The sequence below is a fragment of the Pezoporus occidentalis genome, unplaced genomic scaffold, assembly GCF_034315485.1.
Source record: "Pezoporus occidentalis ecotype Australia unplaced genomic scaffold, CSIRO_AGI_Poc_V1 ctg43, whole genome shotgun sequence".
NCBI lineage: Eukaryota > Metazoa > Chordata > Aves > Psittaciformes > Psittacidae > Pezoporus > Pezoporus occidentalis.
The window spans coordinates 3987054-4011013 of record NW_026915758.1 but is presented as its reverse complement, the minus strand read 5'-3'; the positions used below and the strand labels follow the sequence as shown (position 1 = coordinate 4011013).

Genomic DNA, 23960 nt, shown 5'->3' with positions numbered 1-23960 from the left:
ACTTAATGCAACAGTACAGACTAAGGACTGACAGAAAAAGTTTGACAGAAAAGGACTTGGAGGCTTGGTGGACAGCAAGTTGAGCATGAATCAGCAGTATACCCTTGAGGTAATGAGGTTTATCTGCATACTGGGCTGTACTAGATATGGTACAGGATGATGGAAATATTTACTCCATTCTAACTGGGAAGTCTGAGACTGTATCTGAAGCAGCCAGTTTTGGGGTCCCCACTGCAAGAAATACATCAATAAACTGGAGAAAGTCCAGACAAGAGCCACTGACTTACAGAGTTGGACCACATGACATACAGGCAGAGGCAGAGAGAAGTGTGTGTGCTCAGACTGAAGAAGAGAAGGCTAAGGGGGATTCAGCTGCTGTCTTCAACAATATTATAAGTGATTATGTAGAAGAGAATCAGACTCCCCAGATGTGCAAAAATAGCATGAGAGGCAATGGTCACAAGTTGCAACAAAGGAAGTTCCTATTGACCATAAGGAAAAGATTCTTCCTTATAGGATGTTGTGGACGTGACATCTCTGGAAACATTCAAGGATTCAAGGCCAGGCTCGACGTGGTTCTGAACAGCCTGATGTAGTTGAAGATGTCCCAGCTCATTGCAGGGAGGTTGGACTATATGACCTTTGAAGGTCCTTTCCAAACCAAACTATTCTGTGATTCCATGTCAGCTCTGGAAAGCCAAAAAGGCTATGGGATTTCCAGCTTTGGAGATATTCAAAACTTGATTGTACAAGCCCTGAGTATGTTGCTCTGATCCTGAAGCTAGGCTAACTTTGAGCAGGGGGTGGAATCAGATAACCTCAAGAGATCATTTTCAACCTGAATTGTTTGGTGATACTAATCACATATTTACAATTAAAATACAAAGGCATTTTCAAAGTTAAGGTTCAGTTTCCAGTTCAAAAGTCTTCACATTAAACTTCAGAAAGAATTACAGCCATTTTTAACTGTAGCATAATTGCTAGATTACAGGTTAGTAGTAATAATGTATGTGATATGGGAAAAAAAAAAGCAGCACATCTGTGCAATCGCAGTCTAAGCACATAGAGTACAGTCAGAAAAAAGAAGACATTGGTTTGCTGCAACTTGAAAGTTTTTATATATGTACACACTATAGAGCATATATCTGAATTTTTATATTTGTACTCAAAGTACCCAAAATGATAACTTGTTAACAAAAACTGAATTAGCACAAGAATACATTGCCTACACAGTTTATAAATGATGACATTATTAAATGCAGTGAGAAGTAATATGCAAAGTATATTGTCTGAAATGAATCAGGGACAAAATCCATGAATTTTAGAAGAAAAAAAAGGTCTTCAGCGTGAAAAATGAAAGAGAGGATTAATGGAAGAAGAAAAAAGTGAATCAAGTAGATAATATTTTTGAAGAAATTCTGAACACTGTGCTCTGGGGTGAGGATAAGGATTCCAATACAAGCAAGCAATCCAGATATAAAAGCTTTTAAGTAAAGTGAGAAGTATTTTCAAACTGTTTCTGTGGTTGAAATGGCAGCATTTGAGAACCAGAAGAACTACAGCGGGTATCACATTTGTATAAGGCCTTATTAATTCTACTGATTGAAGTCCCTCTTTTAAACCATCTTCACTGTGATAGGGTTGTTTATTCTTCACTGGCTACCTTGCAGAAACAAAAAGAGGGGAAAAAAAATCTATTTTCTCCAAACATTGATTTTTTTTTTCTTTTTTAGCCAGATCTACACAATGCACAAATAACATTTAGCCCAAATATGAGTAGTGATGGTCTCAAGAAGCTCTGTGAGTACTCCTAGAATTAAACAGAAGCAGAATGTAATGGAGGAAAGATCCAACTCCCTAAATATTTATACACTAATTTTTTAAATCATTTAATATTTTGTATTGGCAATACAATATTATGGGAGAAAGACATCTGAATCTGATGCTATTTTTCCTAGGAACAGAAAGAAAGATTTTCTTTAGGAACAGAAAGGAACTATTCCTGGAGGCATAGTTGCTCTTGTCTCATCTAAACCCAATTTACCATTAGTTTTCAAACTGTCACAGGAAGCAACTAAAGAAATTCTGCTAAGACACCTATAGGTGACCTTTAGGTAATTCATTCAAAGACCAGCTGCAAAAAAAAAACACAATATGATGCCAACAAAGTAAATGGCAAAGTTGCAGTGGCAGAGGATCAGGCTGGTTTCTGTTCCTTGGATGGTATCCTTTTATTTTCTGAAAAATATGGATCCTGATTTGAATTATCACAATTTTTAATGCAAAATATTTGCAAAAAAAATCTATCTACCAATGGGAGAATAGTCAGACCACCTAAAATTAGACTGATACTTTAAAACAGTATCAAATAGATTGTTTAGGCAGAAGTGTTTTGGTAAAATGAATTATATTTTTATTTAGAAAAACTAAACTTCAGTCTTGTGAAGAAAAATAAGTTTCTCTGATTAATGAAGAGGATTTAAGAAATATTCTATTTCTAATTATGGTTAATTATGGCTTACTTGGTTAAGACAAACATTCTAACTCATAAAGTTAAATTAATTGAACTTAAAATTTGTGCAGGTTTTAGTTAGAGAAGGCCCATTAGTAAAGAGCAGGTAGATTAAGAGAAAAAGCATTTGATCAGAACTGATCAAGCTACCATAGGCAAATGAGTTACCAGCCATCAGTGGTATTACAGTAATTTGCCATGTGCTCTCTTCCAACTGTATCAAATTAGCATTTTATTTCAGTATTCACAGCAAGTTATTATGACATAGCTTAAGTGAAGTGAATACATTTTACACTGCAACAGCAAACTAAAAATACACACACAGTAGTAGATTATAGCTCATCTGAGGTCCTGAAGCTCCTTAGTTTATGGTAACCTAGCCATTTTCAACGTGTTTAATATTAACAAGAGCCTGGTATGTCTTTCTTCCTCAGCATGTCCTCTTTTTCTTCTCCTCCCTACTCAGACATAATTTCAGGACTGGAAGGAGAAAGAGGAGAGAAATCACAGGCTGGCCATATGACCAGGATTTCCCGACACCCAGGATAAGTGGGATCTGGACATGCCTTGTGGAGCTGATCTGTGCAATTGCTAACCATCTGCATAGCGTATGCGTGCTAGATCAGATGTGCGCATATGTAGCAAGTTCAGTGTATGGCACACTGCCCATATTTCCCTCTGAGATTCCCTGGATGTGTGCCCATCCCTTAATTTTGTATACCTCAAACAACTCCTTCCATTCTTCTCTCTAGTGGCATACAGAAAGTTAAGGAAGTTGTCCTATAAAGTAAAAAATTGTGGTAAGAGTACAGCAGCAGTTGAACATGTTTTAAACTTCATCAAGAACACTGTCAACACTATTAGCTGTAAATTATTGCGAACAACAGCAACCTACTTTACACATACAACAGTACAACCAGCTGAGAACAAACACCATACACTTCATCACAATGAACATTTACATAACATGGTGCAGACACTCAGTATTATGTCACTAATGTGAGTGTTTCTGTAGATTCTTGAGTGCCTCTGGCTTTGCAGAGTACATTCAGCTAAATAGCACTTATATGGTTCTAGGACATATGTGTCTGGCCTCCTGCAGCCTCTGCTCAATAGAATATAATGGAGTCATGCTAAATGACAGAGCCCTCAGCATGGTAGGTGGAGGGGGCAGGCACAAGCACAAAGAATTAATCAAGCAAGCCAATTCTAAATTGTATAAATTCTGTCAAGCAAATATCTATAACATATTCTGTCACTGAGACTGTCAAAATGTGCTAAATCCTCAGCTTAAGTGAAAATAGTAGAGATATTCTAAATTACACCAATTATGGCAATATGCACTAACAGAAGATCTTGCCTTATTTTACAGGGTTTTTGAAAATTTGATGGCACAAAGAGGCTTAGAAGCCACACTTTCTGCTTTGTATTCTTTCCTCCAGTCACTGAACTTCATTTCTCTGTATGCTAGAAAGTATCTGCTTTTCTGCCCAGGAGTAAAAGCTGGTCCTGCCCTACTCTTTCCTGGACTGTCAGTGTGGTGTTAGCTTTGTCAACAGCTCTGGAAAAAGGATTTGTTACTTAACTTGTACCCTAAGGCTGTGCAAATGATCTGTAGCAAGTAGTTGTAATTTCTTCTCCTTATGTTTCTGAAATGTTTTCACTAGTTGCAATTTTCATCAATTTCTTCATTTATGTATTTTCTGAAATTAACTCAAGATTAAAAACAATAAATAAAAGTTTCCACCGTTTTTCCAGGTGGTGTAATGAAACCACAGAGGTTTAGTTTCAGTAACTGGATAAACAGCTGAAAAAAAAAAATTAGAAAATTTTATGGTAATTTTCCAATGAAAGAAAAGCAAAATTTTCTAAAGTCCAGGTTTGAACCAGGTAAAAATTGAAAGTGAACAGATCAGGTTATAACCCCATCTCTGGAACTAACTCTTAATGCTTATGAATAAGGAATTTATTTCATTTCCAAATTCTGCTTTATTATTGACTATCTGCAAAATGGTATATAAAAATTCTTTACTAGTATCATTCACATGGTTTAATTACCAAGTAGAGGTGCTAATAAAAATGTCTTCTTTTTGTTGTCACAGCTATTTTCAACTTACTACTGTGCTGGCATTGTAAAAGGAAAACTATGGTATACCCCTTTTTTGAATTTTGAGAGTAGACAGAATTGAATTAACAACCAAACTGGCTTTCTGAACTCCCTACATTTTTAAAAATCCTTAAGGAGAAAAGTAATCAGTTATTGCTAACTCAAAATATATAGGGCATGTTTTTTCTGATGCTGGTAAGATCTAGACTGTCAGGGCAGGAGTTTCTGTGAAGTTGAAGATGCAGACGAGCACAAGCAAAAGCAGCTTAATGTCTCAAATACCATTTTGAGTTTACTGTGGAAGTCTAGCAAAATAGGATGGGTTTGTGCAACTAGAAATAAGGTCAAGCAAACGTACTATTGCATTAATATCTTGTCTAATGTCCTTATGGTTGAACCCTCTTCCTTTTATTAATATACTGGTTAGGGTTCACGCACCTGTCTTGTGCAACACAGGCTCAGGAGGCATATTTGACTGAGACAGGTGCACAGCATGTGGCTCTCAGATGGGTTAAAAGAAAAGCATGCATACATATGTTGCTGAGCATAGGGAGAAAGGAAAATGGATGAAAGCTGGTCTGATACAAAAGAGAAGCATGAAATGAAAGGACATACAACACATGGAAAGGGGACAGATGCATGCATGTACTAAATAGAAAAGAAAGTTCCATGCATTAAAAGGGAGAGTAAGCAAAAATTAATGTTACCCAAATCACATGTTAGAAAGATTATTTTCTTAGAAAGGAATTAAAATTGCAATAGTTTATAGGGCATTGTTTTCCTTAAACAAACCTGGAATGTTTCAAAGTAGGGCTCTTTTCTGTGTGAACTGAAAAACAGATAAAAGAGCTGAACTCAGAGGGAACCCAAACAGAAGATGGATGCACTAACAAGTGAGAACCAAAATCCTCTGATGTTCCTTGTCACTTCATCTTTAGCAAAGTCCATCTGCACAGGAGCTCTTATTTCTCTTCTAAAGAAGGGTTATACAATGATTAGAATTAATCATATAAGCAGAAATCCCACAATGAATTAGGATGAAGATTCAGCATTTTCTCAGCTCACTTGTGAAGAAGTAGAATGATTTTTCAAAAGCAATGGAGAGATTAGCATACTTCTACATTGTATCAACTGCTTTTTGTTTTCTAGACATACTGCCCTTTTCTAATGCATTTCTCATAGGCAGGACTTCTTGTACATAGAAGTGTATCTTTCAGTGTTTAGACCTCTCTAAAGGAAAACTAAAAACCTGTGGTTTTATGTGAAGCTAAAATTGACCTTAAAGTGCTATTGTGTTTCATATTCATATAAATTGATTAGAATCTATGGAGAAATTGATCACTTTTCATTTCACTGTCATGTCCAAAGTCTGTATATCGTACACAAGTCTATAAAATGAATGAAAATAAAAAACCCCAACAAAATAAAATATTTGCTAAAGCTACTGTAGGCATTTACAGTCAATTGAGCTTCTTCATCTATTTTTAAAATGTACAGATTCTGAAAATAAAAGACTGATATATTCTCATATTGAAGTATCCTCTACCTGCAGTTCTTCACAACTCAGTGGCAATTTCATATAGCTTTCAAGGCAAATACAATTCAAATCAACCATGTACAGTTAGGAAAATGCAACTACAATAAACTTTGAAGCAAACCCCTACCAGTGTGCACTTTAAAGATATTTCTGGAACAGAAAGTATTAAGCATAGACATCAGATTCTCTCTTTTAGTTACTTCCAAGTTCAATTCAATATTAACATTATAGAAATACATAAGGAGGTTGAAAGCAGTTGAGATGTTCACATATTTATCAATTGTATGTTATTTTCTGTTTGGGTATAAAACTTCAGAATTCTACCTGTAGGCAGACGGATTAAAAAAAAGCTATTCCAGGAAACATATGCTAGTTGGCTCAATTCTGGAGAACTAAAAGATTTATATATATATATATAATTACTATTGGTTTCTTAAAAATCTATTTTACACAAACAATTCTTTCAAAACAGTATAGGAAAAAAATTACAGCTCTTTCAATTAAGTTGACACTGTGATTCTGGGGATAGGGTGGCAGGAAGGCTCTTCTATCTAGGAACTTCAATTTTTTATTTGCATGGGTTAAACAAAGCCTATATTACTTTATTACCTCCAGGGTATTTTATGTGTCTTGTCTCTAGGTGATTATGCAGGTGGGAACAGGCTAAGATCTAAGCCAACCTCACTGCACACTGAAGACATGTAAGTTGATGAGGAACTATTGACCAGGTGTGATTCAGTTCATAGTCTAGTACAGAGTTAATCCAGATATGAAAATATTCCACTTCATCTTATTGCTACATTACAGTTTGTAAGTCATTTGCAAGTAATGGCCTTGTACATAAAAAAATTTGTTAGGAAAAGTTACAAAAGTTTATTATATTTGGGGAATTGGTACGAATTTGTTTTGGTTTTGGTTTGTTTTTTTTTTTCATTTTTTTTTACAATCCCTACTAAGTAAATTCATTAGCTTCAAGGAAATAAAAAGATCCCAGAGCCAAGCAAAATACAACTTATCCAATACTAAATGACCCATGAGGAAAATAGAAGCAACTAGTCTGGAAATCTACCTATTTCTAAAGCATGGTCTATACGGCAAACCCTACATGGGCAAAACACAGATGAGGAGAGAAGTTTCTACTGGGAAGACTGTACCCTCAGTCACATGATGATCATGTAAACCAGTTTTTAGAGTATGCATTGTAATATCTGACACATGAAACTGATTTGCAACTCTATGCATCTGAACTCTCACATAATCTAAAATAAAGTTATTGATGATCTCTATTTTTACATAAGGCAAAGTATCACTGGAAGTGAAGTCAGCCACAGGGAAGACAAGAAGCATGTGAAGTAGGATGAGATGCAACTATTTCTCTCCTAAGAGACCTATTACAGAACGAAGTGTTCAAATTAATTGCTAAGGTAGCATGCCGGAAAATAAAATACACAGGCATAAGGAATCCAAACAGAAAATATGCACCTTGTTAGCATTGTTCTTATAGAGACACTACTCTGAGATCAATGTTCAATTTTCTTAGGTTCTACTAAGCAGCTATTCATAAACAGACAGACTTCTCTTTGGCTATACAAGTAATAGCTCATCCGCAGCCAGTTCTGAAAACCAGCAAATTTCTGGTAGATAGTCCTCTAGGGAAAACAAACAAACAAACAAAACCAAACAAAACCCCATCAAACCACACAAAACACAGCAAGACTGAGGGCAGAAGAAAACACTACCCATCTCCCTCCCTCCTTCTTCCAAACCCATTTCTGATCTTACCTTCTTTTCCTCTGCCCTCCTTATACACTTCAATCCTGATGGCTCTTCCATCCTTCTTCCAGAGCTTTAGAGCACACAGTATTTGCTCCTCAGTAGAAACTGCTATTCTCATTTTCTCCTCCATTTTCAAGCTGCTAGCATTTTACTGTTTTACCTTTCCTATTAATGTCCAGTCTTTCTTTAAGTTCACTAAGATCTACTATACACAAAGCCTTCAGCTACCAAGGACCTTGTTGCTCTCCTGATGGAATTCATTCACAAGAATCAGCTGACTGTGATGAATTGACCATATGCAAAGTCCCTTTACCTCTTTTAAATAACATCACCTTTTCTAAGAAAAAAAGAAATTAAATATACAATTGTAACGTTTTTTATTTAAATAGTTTTAATTAAAATATTGAAGACAGCAATGAAGTAGGGTGATTTTGAAGGGGGTGGGAAGGAAAGGCAAGGCAAGTGGGAAGTGCAGTATGAAACAAGAAACCCTTTTTTTTTAATGCAGTTTGCTGCAGGTTTGTGGGGCTTTTTGGTTTTGTTTTGGATTTTTGTTTAGAATAGAATAGTTCATAGAATAGTTAGGGTTGGAAAGGACCTTAAGATCATCTAGTTCCAACCCCCTGCCATGGGCAGGGACACCCCATACTAAACCATCTCACCCAAGGATTCATCCAACCTTGTCTTGAACACTGCCAGGGATGGAGCATTCACAACCTCCCTGGGCAACCCATTCCAGTGCCTCACCACCCTAACATATCCTCCTAACATATCCTCCTTATATCCAATCTAAACTTCCCCTGTTTAAGTTTTAACCCGTTACCCCTTGTCCTGTCACTACAGTCCCTAATGAAGAGTCCCACCCCCCCATCCCTATAGGCCCCCTTCAGATACTGGAAGGCTGCTAGGAAGTCTCCACGCAGCCTTCTCTTCTCTAGGCTGAACAGCCCCAACTTCCTCAGCCTGTCTTCATACGGGAGGTGCTCCAGTCCCCTGATCACCCTCGTGGCCCTTCTCTGGACTTGTTCCAACAGTTCCATGTCCTGAGGACACCAGAAGTGCACACAATACTCCAGGTGAGGTCTCACAAGAGCATAGTAGAGGGGCAGGATCACCTCCTTTGACCTGCTGGCCACGCTCCTTTTGATGCAGCCCAGGATATGGTTGGCTTTCTGGGCTGCAAGCTCACACTGCTGGCTCATGTTCATTTTCTCATCAACCAACACCCCCAAGTCCTTCTCCGCAGGGCTGCTGCGGTTGTTTTGTTTTTTTGTAGGGTTTTTTTGCTGTTGCCCTTCTTTGCAAACATTTTTCTAGGCAGGGTCCAGAAATCTATTAGTACAGCCAAAAAGAAAACTTCTGAATCCCCAACATTGGATATTTGTAAGAGTCAGCTGCACTGGGTGCTGGGCCACCTTGTCTAGAGTGTGTTTTTGCCAGGAAAGTTTGGACCAGATGATCCTTGAGGTCCCTTCCAACCTGGTATTTTATGATTTTACTGTTATTTTCATTCTTCTGTCTTTAAGATGACTAAATGTTTATTTGGGGATACAAGTGGAAGTGAAAGATGAGTGGGAAGCCTATTTTAAAGACAGGAAATCTCATTCTGGGCAAATACAGACAATATAGGGTATAATCAGAATGAGGAAAGAAAAAGATAAAGGCCAATATATAAAGAAGGGGATGCACTGTCTTTGGAAAGTTGAGGAAAAGTACACAAAGCATGAAGATAATTCTCCTCCCAGATCCATTTACTAAAATATAAAAATCTGAAATATCCCATTTTGAAATAATTACACCATAATCCAATTTAGAGCTTGACCAGAGTAAATGAGGTTCATGAACAAATGAAGGCTGTTTAATGGTTGGAATTGCAAGTAGCACATGCAGTATCAATGGCCAAAATATACCCCTGTCACACAGGCCCGATGGTACTTCCTCATTTCCTATCTCAGTCTCTCATGTTTTAACTCTACTGTTTCTGTTGCTGCCTTTCCCTCTCACGGTGACTTCCCATGTCCTGCATCATTCCACACTATATCTGTTACTGGCTTTTGCAGGTAAGGTGAACATTACGTCTTGCCATCATTTAGGTAGGTGACATACAATTTAGTTTCACAAGTAAAATTGAGAATAAAGTGAACAAGATTTTTTTAATTTATTTAATTTTATTTACTTATTTACATGGGTGTCCTGGGTTCAGCAGTAGCAGTCATGTTTTTTTTTTTTCCTTTGTGGTAGCTGGTACAGTGCTGTGTTTTGACTTCCAGCCTGAGAACAGTGTTGCTGAAGTCGATGTTTTCAGTTGTTGCTAAGTGATGTTTACCCTGACCAAGGACTTTGTGAGGCTCACGCTCTGCCAGGGAGGAGGGGAAGCCGGGAGGAAGCAGAGACGGGGCGCCTGACCCAGGCTAGCCAGGGAGGTATTCCATACCACAGCACGTCATGCCCGGGGTGGGGGGTGACTGGGAGTTACCCGGAAGGACACGGGCTTCCGGGTGGAACTTGTTTCTTGGCCGGTGGTATCGTATTCTCTTCCCTTGTTATTTTCCCTTATCATTGCTGTAGCTGATAGTAGCGGTGGTGATTTGTTGCTGGACTGTTCTTGTCTCAACCCGTGGGAGTTGCACTTTTTCGATCCTCCTCCCCGTTCCTCCGGGAGTGGGGGAGAACCCCGGTGGGGGGGGAGACACGGACCTCGATTGTTGTCAGCTCGGCACCACTCACTGGGAGTGAGTGAACAAGTTACCTGACTGGGTTTAAACCACGACAATGGGCAATACCAGAGTAACTAGCACATAAATCTGCAGTCACTAATGAGTTGGTTGCTGAAACATGAAGTTGGAAGGACTTTAATGTGGGCTATCTAGTAGTATATGCAATATAATATTTATCTAAGCATACCTACAGACAAAGGAAATGATAAAGTAGGGCTGTAAAAGGAGATACTTGCTTTCATTTGGCTGCTAGCAGTATCCTGAATCTAGTATGTGTGCTCCTGTCAAAGAAACAGCTGAGAAAAATTCAGCTATTTACTTTGTCTTTGGATGTGGAACCCTCTGAAGTGAATGGGGGATACCTTCTTCCCCAACAAAACCTAAGAATACTCTGTAGAAATAGGCTTCTGACGTAGGTGGGGCAAAGACCAATATGTCCATAATAGAGAGGAATAAGGGAGGAGGGGTAAGATGCACAAAAGCAATCAGGCTTCAGTGATGATGAAAAGAAAGATGGCTCCCAGGGATAAGACAGGATCATCTATAATTTGCCGCAACCCAGGGAGCCTCTGAAAGTTGCTGATATAAGACCAAGACTGAAAGTGAAGACACAGTTGGTGAGAGGAAGATGTGCTGTGCTCTGTTTCACCCAGCTGATGCAATTTTCTCTGCTTTACTTACCTGGTTCTAAAAATAGCTTTTAATCACAATAAGAAGTAGATTTTAAGGGGCTTTTTACGTATATACACTTTAAGGGTGGGGACAGGCAGAACAATACCATAGTACTGACCAACTCAAGAGAGTCCCATCAGAATGAGAAAACATGCTGGGTGTTCAGCATTTACATTGCTCAGGAGGTTATTAGCCCTGAGCTATTAGTAATGCCATGATATTTCATGATAAGATGTGAAAACTGTGCAGTATATCCTATTATCTCACATTTTATCAATGTGGAAAGAATAATATTATTAAAAACATAAATTAATTTTATTCTGCCTTCACAGCCAAGTTTCCCCATTTAGCATGCTCCCAAAGAAACAGTCTGATGAAACTTTGACATGAGGCTGTCACAAGGTTAGATATCTTGTGAATCAATATGGCTAGAAATTAGACATGTGGATTGTTAGCTTCCATGTGCAAATCACTATGTAAAAACATGCATAAAAACTAAGTTTGCTATTTTTAAAAACTGTAAAATATGGATCTAACCACATAGCAGGAGAGGCCACCTTACACGGATGTATCATTAGAAAACAGTATGTCACTGTTGCATAATAGACAGGCTTCATGCCTCAGTATTTCTATTTTCTACACTTCATAATATTACCTAATAGGTAAAGGATTCAGAGCCAATCCCCAAAATACATTTAACAGAAAACATACACTGCTATTTGGACAGCTGCAGCTATTTCATCGTCCCTAAGAAGCATAGGAAATACATGTGTCCTTTCAAAAAGGAGATGCATTAAACCAGTCTGACTGACTGGTGTGGCCGTATGTTTTCATTTAAAATGTTCTTCATCTTCAGGTCATAACTTTTTATTTTTAAAGCCAATTATCACTTTAAAAAAAACCCAACAACAATAAAACCAGCAAAACACCGAAGCATTCTACAGGACCTGGGGGTCCTAGTGGACACCAACTTGAACATGAGCCAGCAGTGTGCTCTTGTGGCAAAGAAGGCCACAAGTGGTATTCTGGGCTGCGCTGAGATGCGTGTCATGAGTAGGTGGAGGCCTGTAATCCTTTCCCTCTGCTCATTACTGATGAGGCCACCTTTGAAGTGTTGTGCTCAGCTCTGGGCTCCTCAGAGCAAGGAAGACAGAGACATACTTAGAGAGAGCTCAGCAAAGTGCCACAATGATGAAAGAACTGGAGCATCTCTTCTATGAAAAAAGGCTGAGAGAGTTGTGGCTGTTTAGCCTCAGGGAGAGAAGAATGTATGTATGCAAATACCAGAAGGGAGGGTGCAAAGAAGACAGCCAAGCTCTTTTTAGTGTCAGGACCAGAGGCACTGGGCACAGACTGAAACATAGGAGGTGCTGTCTGAACATCAGGAAAGACTTTTTCACTGTGAAAGTGACCGAGCACTGGCACAGGCTGCCCAGAGAGACTGTGGAGCCTCCATACTTGGATATATTCAAAAGTTGTCTGGACACGGTCTTGAACCCTGTTTGAGCACAGGGGTTGGACCAGATGACCTTCATAGGTCCATTCCAACCTCAATTGTTCTGTGATTCTGTGATACATGAAGGATTCCTTGTGTAGATAATGTTAATCACCTGCTGAATTGTACTTAACACTTCTAATTGTAGTTTGGAACTTATTACTTGGAAACACACTTTCTTTGGGGACAAAATTTTTAAAAGAGTATCTTCAGCACTGAGCAGAGATATGTTTGCCTTTTTAGGCTATGTCTACTACAGTGTAATTTCTTCACAGGGGAGCTTTCTTTTGGCCACATGAATTTTCTCAGAGAATGTCTCTGCTGTGCTCTTTTTCCCAAGTAGGGGTTTGTTCAAATATTGTCAAAAATAAGATTGCAGAGTTGAGATATTTAGAGACCTTTGCTGACTGCTGAATGTCATTGTAGATCTATGTGTACAAAAAAAAAACCTGAATTAAAAGATACACTTCCTTTGTTTTATATATGCTGTCCTGGGTTCAGCAGTAGCAGTCATGTTTTTCCTTTGTGTTAACTGGTGCAGGGCTGTGTTTTGACTTCCAGTTTGAGAACAGTGTTGGTGAAGCCGATGTTTTCGGTTGTTGCTAAGTGATGTTTACCCTGACCAAGGACTTTGTGAGGCTCATGCTCTGCCAGGGAGTAGGGGAAGCTGTGAGGAAGCAGAGACGGGGCACCTGACCCGGGCTAGCCGGGGAGGTATTCCATACCACAGCACGTCATGCCCGGGGTGAGGGGTAACTGGGAGTTACCCGGAAGGACACGGGCTTCCAGGTGGAACTCACCTTCTTGGCCGGTGGTATTGTATTCTCTTCCCTTGTTATTTTCCCTTATCATTGTTTTAGCTGATAGTAGCGGTGGTGATTTGTTGCTGGACTGTTCTTGTCTCAACCCGTAGGAGTTGCACTCTCTCGATCCTCCTCCCCGTTCCTCCGGGAGCGGGGAAGGGGAGAACCCCGGTGGGGGGGGGACACGGACCTCGATTGTTGTCAGCTCGGCACCACTCACTGGGAGTGGGTGAACAAGTTACCTGACTGGGTTTAAACCACGACAATTCTTTTTGGCGCCCAACGTGGGGCACGAGGGGTTGAGATAAGAACAGATCTGACTGGATTGATAGTCACTCGTCACAATGCTGATTTATTGGCTCTCAAGGTTGTTCCTCTTGATCTCACATTTTCAGTATATAGTATCGTACGTCCATCCGGTATTTGCTGTATTAGTGTTTTTCAAGTGTGGGGCTTGGGCTAAGGTTTTTGTCCCATTGTACTTTATGGTAATGACTTGTAATACAATAGAATCATTGATCATGAAACTGATCTGGCTTATGTTCCCAGTGTGGTCACCACCTTTATACTTTGGGAGGTATATGATGGAGGTGCTTAGCAATTACACATCTTTTTTCTCCTTCTCAGGTGCTCAACCTGGGAAGGAGACATTCTTTTACCCTCCCAGTCGTCCCCCCAGACCATTTACATTTGAGAGTTTTGAATTTTTTAACTGGCATTTTAATGCTGTTGAGACTTGTTTGCTGATGGTGCTGGGAATCACCATGCTAACACGCATACAGAGTGTGTTTTACCCACTACTGATTTCAGGAGTTAAGCAGAGTCAGGTTTGGGTCTTGTCTGGGGTCAAACGACGATGTAGGAGGACCGAGAGATTTTTCCTGAGGCTGGACAGCCATGAGTGGCAGGGTGTGTGGGATAGTATGGGCAAGTATCTAGGTCAGTGGGCCCCTCCAGTACTTTGGAATTTCACTACCGAACAACTGCAAAATCCAGAAGAATTAATAAAACACTTAAATGAGGTGTGTGGTCATTCTGGCCATACCAGAGATGGACAAATCACGGCAACGTGCTGGGGCTTGGCCTGTGCTTACAGGGCCTTGTTCAACACTATCCAGCACCTTCAAAAGGAAAAGAATGTCGGCGGATCTGAGGGCAAAGCAACAGCCGCTACTCAAACTTTGGCTGCAATGAACTGCGCAGCTACCCCAGCGGCAAGTACAGCAGCTGCTCAAACTTCAACTGCAACAGACAGCGCGGTTACCCCAGCTCCAAGCACAGCAGCTACACCACCCCCAGCAACAAGTACAGTCGCTACTCAAACTTTGGCCTCAATGAACAGAGCAGCTACCCCAGTGGCAAGTACAGCAGCTGCTCAAACTTCAACTGCAACAGACAACGTGGTTACCCCAGCTCCAAGCGCAGCAGCTACACCACTCCCAGTGATAATCACTGCAGCCAAACCAGAGGACCACTTTGTACCAATATCGGTTGCCCCTGTACGCAAGAGAACAAGTAAAAAGGAGGCAAAAAGGGTGAAGCGAGATGAAGAACCAATGAATTCACCACCCGGTCCAGAATCTGATCAGGAGTCATCATCACATGACGAAGAAGAAGAATAAGAGGTAACTTCTCGACCTCGGACCTCAACCGAGCTGCGGAATATGCGAAAAGATTTTACCCGTCAACCAGGGGAGCACATCATCACCTGGTTACTCCGATGCTGGGACAATGGGGCCGATGGTCACGAACTAGAAGGTACAGAAGCCAAGCAGCTGGGATCACTTGCTAGAGAAGGGGGAATTGACAAAGCAATTGCAAGAGAGAAAAAGTCCCTCAGCCTTTGGAGGCGGCTCTTGGCAGCTGTGAAAGAAAGGTTTCCGTACAAGGACGATGTTACGAGTCGTTCGGCCAAGTGGACTACTATAGACAAAGGCATCCAGTCTCTGAGGGAATCGGCCATCGTAGAGATGCTCTATCACATCAAGCCGAATAACGGGGATACACCTATAGATCCAGATGAAGTTGAATGTACACGACCCATGTGGCGAAAACTTACACGGAATGCGCCGTCATCATATGCCCATTCATTGGCAACAGTAACCTGGAATGACATAGTACCACTAACAGTGGATGAAATGGTTCATAAACTCCGAGAGTTCGAAGACAACCTCACCCCTTCCATCATCTCAGCTGTGAAAAAACTGTCCCAGGACCTCGAACAATTGAGGGACAATCTATCTGATTTATCCAGCTCCTCACGTGTACCAACACACGTCTCAGCTATTAACAAAAGGCGTCCTATTGTTCAAGAGAGGAGATACAGGAGGTATACGCCACGGGGTACCCTATGGTTTTACCTGTGGGATCACAGAGAAGACATGACAAAGTGGGATGGAAAACCTACTTCAGCTTTGGAGGAACGGGTGAGTGAACTGAAGAGGGGAGCAAGGGCCAAGACTGATCATCCCATGAGAGCTACGGCTTCAGTCTCTTGTGAGCAGTTTCCCAGATGGAATGGAAGAGCTGATTTTACTCCAGCTCCTGTAATAACGAAGAATAATCCCTTTCAACAAGACTTAAGTGACCAACATTGTGATGACTATTAGAGGGGCCCTGCCTCCAGCCAGGTGGAGGTAGGGGACAATTGGATTTACTGGACTGTGTGGATCAGATGGCCTGGCACATCAGTCCCACAGAAGTATAAGGCTCTAGTAGATACCGGTGCACAGTGTACCCTGATGCCATCAAGCTGTCAAGGGGTGGAACCCATCTATATTTCTGGAGTAACAGGAGGATCCCAAGAGTTGACTGTGCTGGAGGCTGAAATCAGCCTGACTGGGAGGGAATGGCAAAAGCACCCTATTGTGACTGGTCCAGAGGCTCCATGCATCCTCGGCATAGACTACCTCAAGAGAGGGTACTTCAAAGACCCAAAAGGGTACCGGTGGGCTTTTGGTATTGCTGCTTTGGAGGCTGAGGAAATTGAGCAGCTGTCCCCCTTGCCTGGTCTCTCAGAAGATCCCTCTGCTGTGGGGTTGCTGAAAGTTGAAGAACAACAAGTGCCAATTGCGACCACAACAGTGCACCGGCGGCAATATCGCACCAACCGAGACTCCCTGATTCCCATCCATCAGCTGATCCGTAGACTGGAGAGTCAGGGGGTGATCAGCAGGACCCGCTCACCCTTCAATAGCCCCATATGGCCAGTGCGAAAGTCTAATGGAGAATGGAGACTAACAGTAGACTATCGTGGCCTGAATGAAGTCACACCACCATTGAGTGCTGCCGTACCGGACATGCTAGAACTTCAGTATGAACTAGAGTCAAAGGCAGCCAAGTGGTACGCCACCATTGATATTGCCAGTGCATTTTTCTCAATTCCTTTGGCAGCAGAGTGCAGGCCACAGTTTGCTTTTACTTGGAGGGGTGTCCAGTTCACTTGGAACCGACTGCCCCAGGGGTGGAAACACAGCCCTACCATTTGCCACGGACTGATCCAGAATGCACTGGAACAGGGGCAAGCTCCAGAACACCTGCAATACATTGATGACATTATTGTGTGGGGCGATACAGCGGAAGAAGTCTTTGAGAAAGGGAGGAAAATAATCCAAATCCTGCTGAAAGCCAGTTTTGCCATAAAACGGAGTAAGGTCAAGGGACCTGCACAGGAGATTCAATTTTTGGGAATAAAATGGCAAGATGGACGTAGACAGATCCCCACAGATGTGATCAACAAGATAACAGCAATGTCTCCACCAACTAATAGGAAAGAAACGCAAGCTTTCTTGGGTGCAGTGGGGTTCTGGAGAATGCACATCCCGAATTACAGTTCGATTGTAAGCCCTCTCTATCGTGTGACCCGGAAGAAGAATGATTTTAAATGGGGCCCTGAGCAGCAACAAGCCTTTGAGCAAATTAAACGTGAGATAGTTCATGCAGTAGCCCTTGGACCAGTCCGGACCGGACCAGATGTAAAAAATGTACTGTACACTGCAGCTGGGGAGAACGGTCCTACCTGGAGCCTCTGGCAGAAAGCTCCAGGGGAGACTCGAGGTCGACCCCTCGGCTTTTGGAGTCGGGGATACAAAGGATCTGAGGCCAGCTATACCCCAACTGAGAAAGAGATACTGGCAGCCTATGAAGGGGTTCGAGCTGCTTCGGAAGTGATTGGCACTGAAGCACAGCTCCTCCTGGCACCCCGGTTGCCCATGCTGGGCTGGATGTTCAAAGGCAGGGTCTCCTCTACACATCATGCAACTGATGCTACATGGAGTAAATGGGCTGCACTAATTACACAACGAACTCGAATAGGAAATCCCAGTCGTCCAGGCATTCTAGAAGTCATCATGGACTGGCCAGAGGGCAAAGATTTCGGAATGTCACCAGAGGAGGAGGTGATGCGCGCTGAAGAGGCCCCACCATATAATAAACTGTCAGAAAGTGAAAAGCAGTATGCCTTGTTTACTGATGGCTCTTGCCGTATTGTGGGAAAGCATCGGAGATGGAAGGCAGCTGTATGGAGTCCTGGACAACAAGTTGCAGAAACTGCTGAAGGAGAGGGTGAATCGAGTCAGTTTGCCGAGGTGAAAGCCATCCAGCTGGCCCTGGACATTGCTGAACGAGAAAAGTGGCCAGTACTTTATACTGACTCATGGATGGTGGCAAATGCCCTGTGGGGGTGGTTGAAGCAATGGAAGCAGAGCAACTGGCAACGCAGAGGTAAACCCATCTCGGCTGCTGCACTGTGGAAAGATATTGCTGCCAGGGTGCAGAACCTGGTGGTGAAGGTACGTCATGTAGATGCCCATGTACCCAAGAGTCGGGCCACTGAGGAACACCAGAACAACCAACAAGTGGATAAAGCGGCTAAGATTGAAGTGGCTCAGATGGACTTAGATTGGCAACATAAAGGTGAATTATTTTTGGCCCGGTGGGCCCATGACACTTCAGGCCATCAGGGCAGAGATGCAACATATAGATGGGCCCGTGACCGAGGGGTGGACTTAACAATGGACACTATTGCCCAGGTTATTCATGAGTGTGAAACATGTGCTGCAATTAAACAAGCCAAGCGGTTAAAGCCTCTTTGGTATGGAGGACGATGGTTGAAGTATAAATATGGGGAGGCCTGGCAGATTGACTATATCACACTGCCACCAACCCGCCAAGGCAAGCGCCATGTGCTTACCATGGTGGAAGCAACCACCAGGTGGCTGGAAACATACGCTGTGCCCCATGCCACTGCCCGGAACACCATCCTGGGCCTTGAGAAACAGATTTTGTGGCGACATGGGACCCCAGAGAGAATTGAGTCAGACAATGGGACTCATTTCCAGAATAACCTTATAGATATTTGGGCCAAAGAGCATGGCATTGAGTGGGTATATCACATCCCCTACCATGCACCAGCCTCTGGGAAAATCGAACGGTACAATGGGCTGTTAAAAACTACACTGAGAGCAATGGGTGGGGGAACTTTCAAGCATTGGGATACACACTTACCAAAGGCCACCTGGTTGGTCAACACCAGAGGATCTGCCAACAAGGCCGGCCCGGCCCAGCCTAGTCAGAACTTTTACATATTGTAGAGGGGGACAAAGTTCCCGTGGTGCATATGAAGAATTTGCTGGGGAAGACAGTCTGGGTAATTCCTGCTTCAGGTAAAGGCAAACCCACTCGTGGGATTGCTTTTGCTCAGGGACCTGGATATACTTGGTGGGTAATGCGGGAAGATGGGGAAGTCCGATGTATACCTCAAGGGGATTTGATTTTAGGGGAAAACAGCCAGTGAACTCAATTGTATGCTGTTGCCTGCTGTGTAATGCTTTTATAGCCCATCAACTAGATGTCTCCAGGTCACCAGCGACTGGCCTGACTTCCCTCCAGCCATCATCCCAACAGAGAATGAGCTTTGAACATCATGGACCGAATGGACTCGGCAGCATTATAGGGATTGGTCCATGCACTAAGAAAATGATTTTTTCCTCTTGGTCTGTATGTATATGGATGTATATATGTGGGAGAGCGATGGTGTATTGAAAATGTGGGATCATCTGAGCACGACGTGAATGGTATGGAATAAAGGGTGGATAATGTCCTGGGTTCAGCAGTGGCAGTCATGTTTTTCCTTTGTGTTAGCTGGTGCAGTGCTGTGTTTTGACTTCCAGTTTGAGAACAGTGTTGGTGAAGCCAATGTTTTCGGTTGTTGCTAAGTGATGTTTACCCTGACCAAGGACTCTGTGAGGCTCATGCTCTGCCAGGGAGGAGGGGAAGCCGGGAGGAAGCAGAGACGGGGCGCCTGACCCGGGCTAGCCGGGGAGGTATTCCATACCACAGCACGTCATGCCCGGGGTGAGGGGTAACTGGGAGTTACCCGGAAGGACAGGGGCTTCCGGGTGGAACTCGCCTTCTTGGCCGGTGGTATCGTATTCTCTTCCCTTGTTATTTTCCCTTATCATTGTTTTAGCTGATAGTAGTGGTGGTGATTTGTTGCTGGACTGTTTTTGTCTCAACCCGTAGGAGTTGCACTCTCTCGATCCTCCTCCCCGTTCCTCCGGGAGCGGGGAAGGGGAGAACCCTGGTGGGGGGGGGGGGGGACACGGACCTCGATTGTTGTCAGCTCGGCACCACTCACTGGGAGTGAGTGAACAAGTTACCTGACTGGGTTTAAACCACGACATATGCGTACAAAGGAGGAGCAGGTTGGGAATTTAAAACCTATTTCAAAGAAAGAGAGGCACATAAAAGAAAGATAAGCCACATACAGAAAAGGTGAATATGATGTAGCAGATTAATTATGGATCTCAAGGAAAAGAAATGCACTTCTGTGTTGGTTCAATCTCAGACCACAAAATTATTCGTGGAATAGAAATCACAAGATCCTATTTTCAAAACAATAAGATACTTGACTAAGGGGTACCACATGTAGGAAAAGTGATATCTTCAGTGACATCACACACTGTAATTGACTGAGTAAAAATCTAGCAGCAAATTTCCTTCCAGTTGGTCTATGACTCTGCCCATGCATGTGCACACTTGCTTGGATGCTGTATAGTAAATCAACCGCTTGATAGAGGTTTTCATTTAAAAAGGAAGCAGGCATGAAAGCTCACAAGCCTTACTGATATTACCAATGATTGTATATACTTTTGATAGCAGTCACACACAGACATTCTTTACACGCTGGAAAGGAGTGTCAAAAAAGATTACCCCTTTTCATCCATTTAATACTATGTTGTCCCTGCCCATGGCAGGGGGGTTGGAACTCAATGATCTTTAAGGTCCCTTCCAACCCAAACCATACTATAATTATATGGTTCTATGTTTAAAATTTCTTTTTTTTGTTGTTTTTTTTTTTTTTTTTTTGCAAATGCAGGCACCCATCACATTTTCTATAACAATGTGAACTTGAGATACTTAAACTTGTGTGTCTTAGTAGGAGTTTAAAACAGTACAACTTTTTAGCGGGATTCAGCTTTCTTCTGATTTGCTCTGAGAAAACACATATTGCAGTCATGCAACAACATGAGGCACAGTTGCAGCATGTCACTTAGCAAGAAAGGGGCAGTTGTGAAACCTCAAGACAGATGATTTAAGGTGGAGCCTTCTTCATATTCTAGATTGCGTCCTTCAGGCTCACCCAGCCAGCCAGCTGTATGCCACATACACATCACACCACACTACACACATCACAGTTGTATGTAATGTTATTTCCTCAGGTGGGAGAGACTGTGGCATAAAATACAGCTTTTGACAGTCTCTCTTTAGACTTACAAGTAAGTCTAAAAGACTAAGACTAAGACTAAAATCAAAAGCATTTACTTTTTAAAATAAAATTAACTCCACAGTAAGTCTAGATTTGAGATCCATGGTGGTTTCTTTAGTTATATTCTCATGGTTTTAAAGGAAATATAATGTTTCTATGGACATAGTTTTAGCTGTATTTCAAATTGTATATGGAATTACCTAGTTCACAATTTAAATTTTTTTTCCTCCCAGCCTTTTAAGAAATTATTCCAAATCAAGGATTGAAATTGGAAAGAAAAAAAAAAAGTATTTTAACTTTAGGAGAGAACATATCTGCATGTGGGTTCTGCTGTAGTAAAAGCCAAGAAACGTTTTAAATGAAGACTTTGTTTCTATTGATACAGTTAGCCTGTGTAGTTATGTCCCCGAAAACACTGATATCTTTTGCCACAAACAGCCTCACAATACCTGATACTTTACTTTAAAACCTAGATCCTGCAGGTGAGGTCTCCTGTTTAAAGAAAGCCATTTTCTATTGTAATACTAAAAAAACCCCAAACAATTCTTTTTTTATAGATTAGTTGAGCATCAGAATATCTATCACCAGTTCTATATGCAGTTCACTGCATCCAAAAGGGCACTTCAAAGACTTTCCAAAACTCCCACTAAAACTATGCTCCATCCTTTATTTACTTCCTCCCTCAATTCATAACTGTTAAAATAACGGTATTGCCATTTCAGCTTACTAGAAGGTTAAGTTTTTAAGAATGGGAGAGAGGAAATAAAAGAAAGTTCAGTACAAAAAATGCTTAAATCTCTGTGAGATTTTTTTTATTTTCTTTAAAACTCCTGTGGTTTCTGAGTACTTAAGGAATAATAGCTGTGAGGGTAATTATCACTGCTTCTAGGATGCTCACATATGTGTGCTGAAGAAATAAAGAAGTGGTTTTTTTTCCAATTATTTAAAAGAATCCCCTGATAAAATTACCATTTTCAGCTAGAGTGAAAAAGATTCTCCATGTAAGGAGCCATGTTTCTTTTGGGGTTTCATAATCCGTAGAAATGAGAATCTCTAACATATGTTGTCATTACTTATCTAAATACAAGCTCTGATGGAAGTTAGCAGAAAAAAAAAAGAGTGTGTTCATGTATATAACTCTGAGCAATGCTTCACCAAGATTATGCAGAAAACAGTATATTCACCAGGACCCCATATGTTGCTTTACCTACATACACAACAGAAATCTGTCAGCCTGTGTGAGCAGGCCAGAATGCTGCTAACATTTTTTCGTAGCTGACACTAGCAGATAGCCAATTCTATTCAAATTAATCTGCACATGGGCAGGGTTCCCCAGGTGTTTGTACAGAGCCCTAAGACAACACATACGAAGCAGTTTGCATAAAATCAGGTTTCAGCAACTTAAGACATTAGCTGTCTGGAGAAAAGATGAGGAAAACAAAGAATCCCAGAGCATCCCACCAGGAACTGAATTAAAGGCGGCAACAAGCTGGTATCCATAAACCCTCAGACTGGTTTCCTTTCAGAACAAATAACGAGGTTTTGAAGTCCTATTCAAACTCAGTGAAAAGGCAAAGCTTAAGTAACAAAATATTTAAATCAGTTTGAAAAGCCGTACAAATTGTCTCTTTAGGTTGCCTGCTTTACAAGAAAAACCCGTGAATGGGAGGAATAGGCAGATGCTTTAGAATGAAAGGTGAGCGCTTGCCAATTAACTTATTTGACTGATAACAGGAATGTACACTCTCTTTCTGCTAATTGGCACGTGAGTGCTCTCCCTCCCATTATGAGTCGGTCAGGTTTCTTGTGTGATTTTAGCCACCTAGACAGACCAGGAAAAAAAAAACAAAAAGTTTCTTTCTGAGACAGTGGCACCTAAACACAGTCTTTCAGCTTCCTTGGACTAAGCTGGTTGGAGGCCCACCCCAACACCCCCCATCTCAGTGCCATTCCTTTTACAAAAGGGGAAAAAAAGCAGGCTAACAGAAATCTCTCAAGAACATCTTTGTGACACTACAGTCAACCGAAGTATTTATTGTTGATCACACTGCTTCTAGGTAAAGACTTTTCACTGAAAAGTGAAAGCCTGAAAAGTGCTGTTTAGTCCAAGGTACTACTTTTCCTTCCTCACAATTCCTTTCAGTTTAAGATACACCTTCATGGCCTCTCAGAGGCTGTCTCATCTTCCGGCTGAACTTCTCCCCTTGGACCACCTTCATTTTATCTTCTTTTGGTTTTTACAGACTTCTTAACTGCAAAGACTCCACAAATCTTTCCATACTTTTTCTTCTCTTCTTCCCATAAAAGTCTTCATATGTTTGAAAATACCTTGAAGTAGCTCCCTGACTCAACACCTGGGCTCCTTTTTCCCCCTCTCATTGCTCCAGAACATGGCTGTGGTGCCAACTGCCTGTGCCCTCCAGTGAAAGGGTAGCCAGCACTGAGAAGCTATCTTCCCAGCTGGGTTTTTCAGCACTAAGCAAGAAAATGGCAACACGGGATTTACCTACAGGTTTCTCTACACAGTATATAGCATAGTGTGCCTGCACCCACTCGTGGCATGTTAGGGAATG

The 23960-nt window shown here is 41.7% G+C and overlaps 1 long non-coding RNA gene across 4 annotated transcripts; it reads right to left on the bottom strand.

Moving 5' to 3' along the window:
* Window positions 1-228: 228 nt before the first annotated feature.
* Window positions 229-23167, bottom strand: LOC134171936 (uncharacterized). 4 transcript variants are annotated; one of them, XR_009967781.1, is made up of 6 exons: window positions 22756-22988; window positions 6882-6989; window positions 5412-5448; window positions 5058-5159; window positions 3234-4073; window positions 229-2992 (listed from the first exon to the last, which is right to left on the bottom strand). It is a non-coding gene; the product is annotated as an uncharacterized LOC134171936 (long non-coding RNA). The 4 variants fall into 4 exon arrangements; XR_009967780.1 differs by having other exon boundaries at window positions 229-4073; window positions 5412-5592; window positions 22756-23167; XR_009967778.1 differs by having other exon boundaries at window positions 229-4073; window positions 22756-23007.
* Between the last annotated feature and the right edge of the window lie 793 nt (window positions 23168-23960).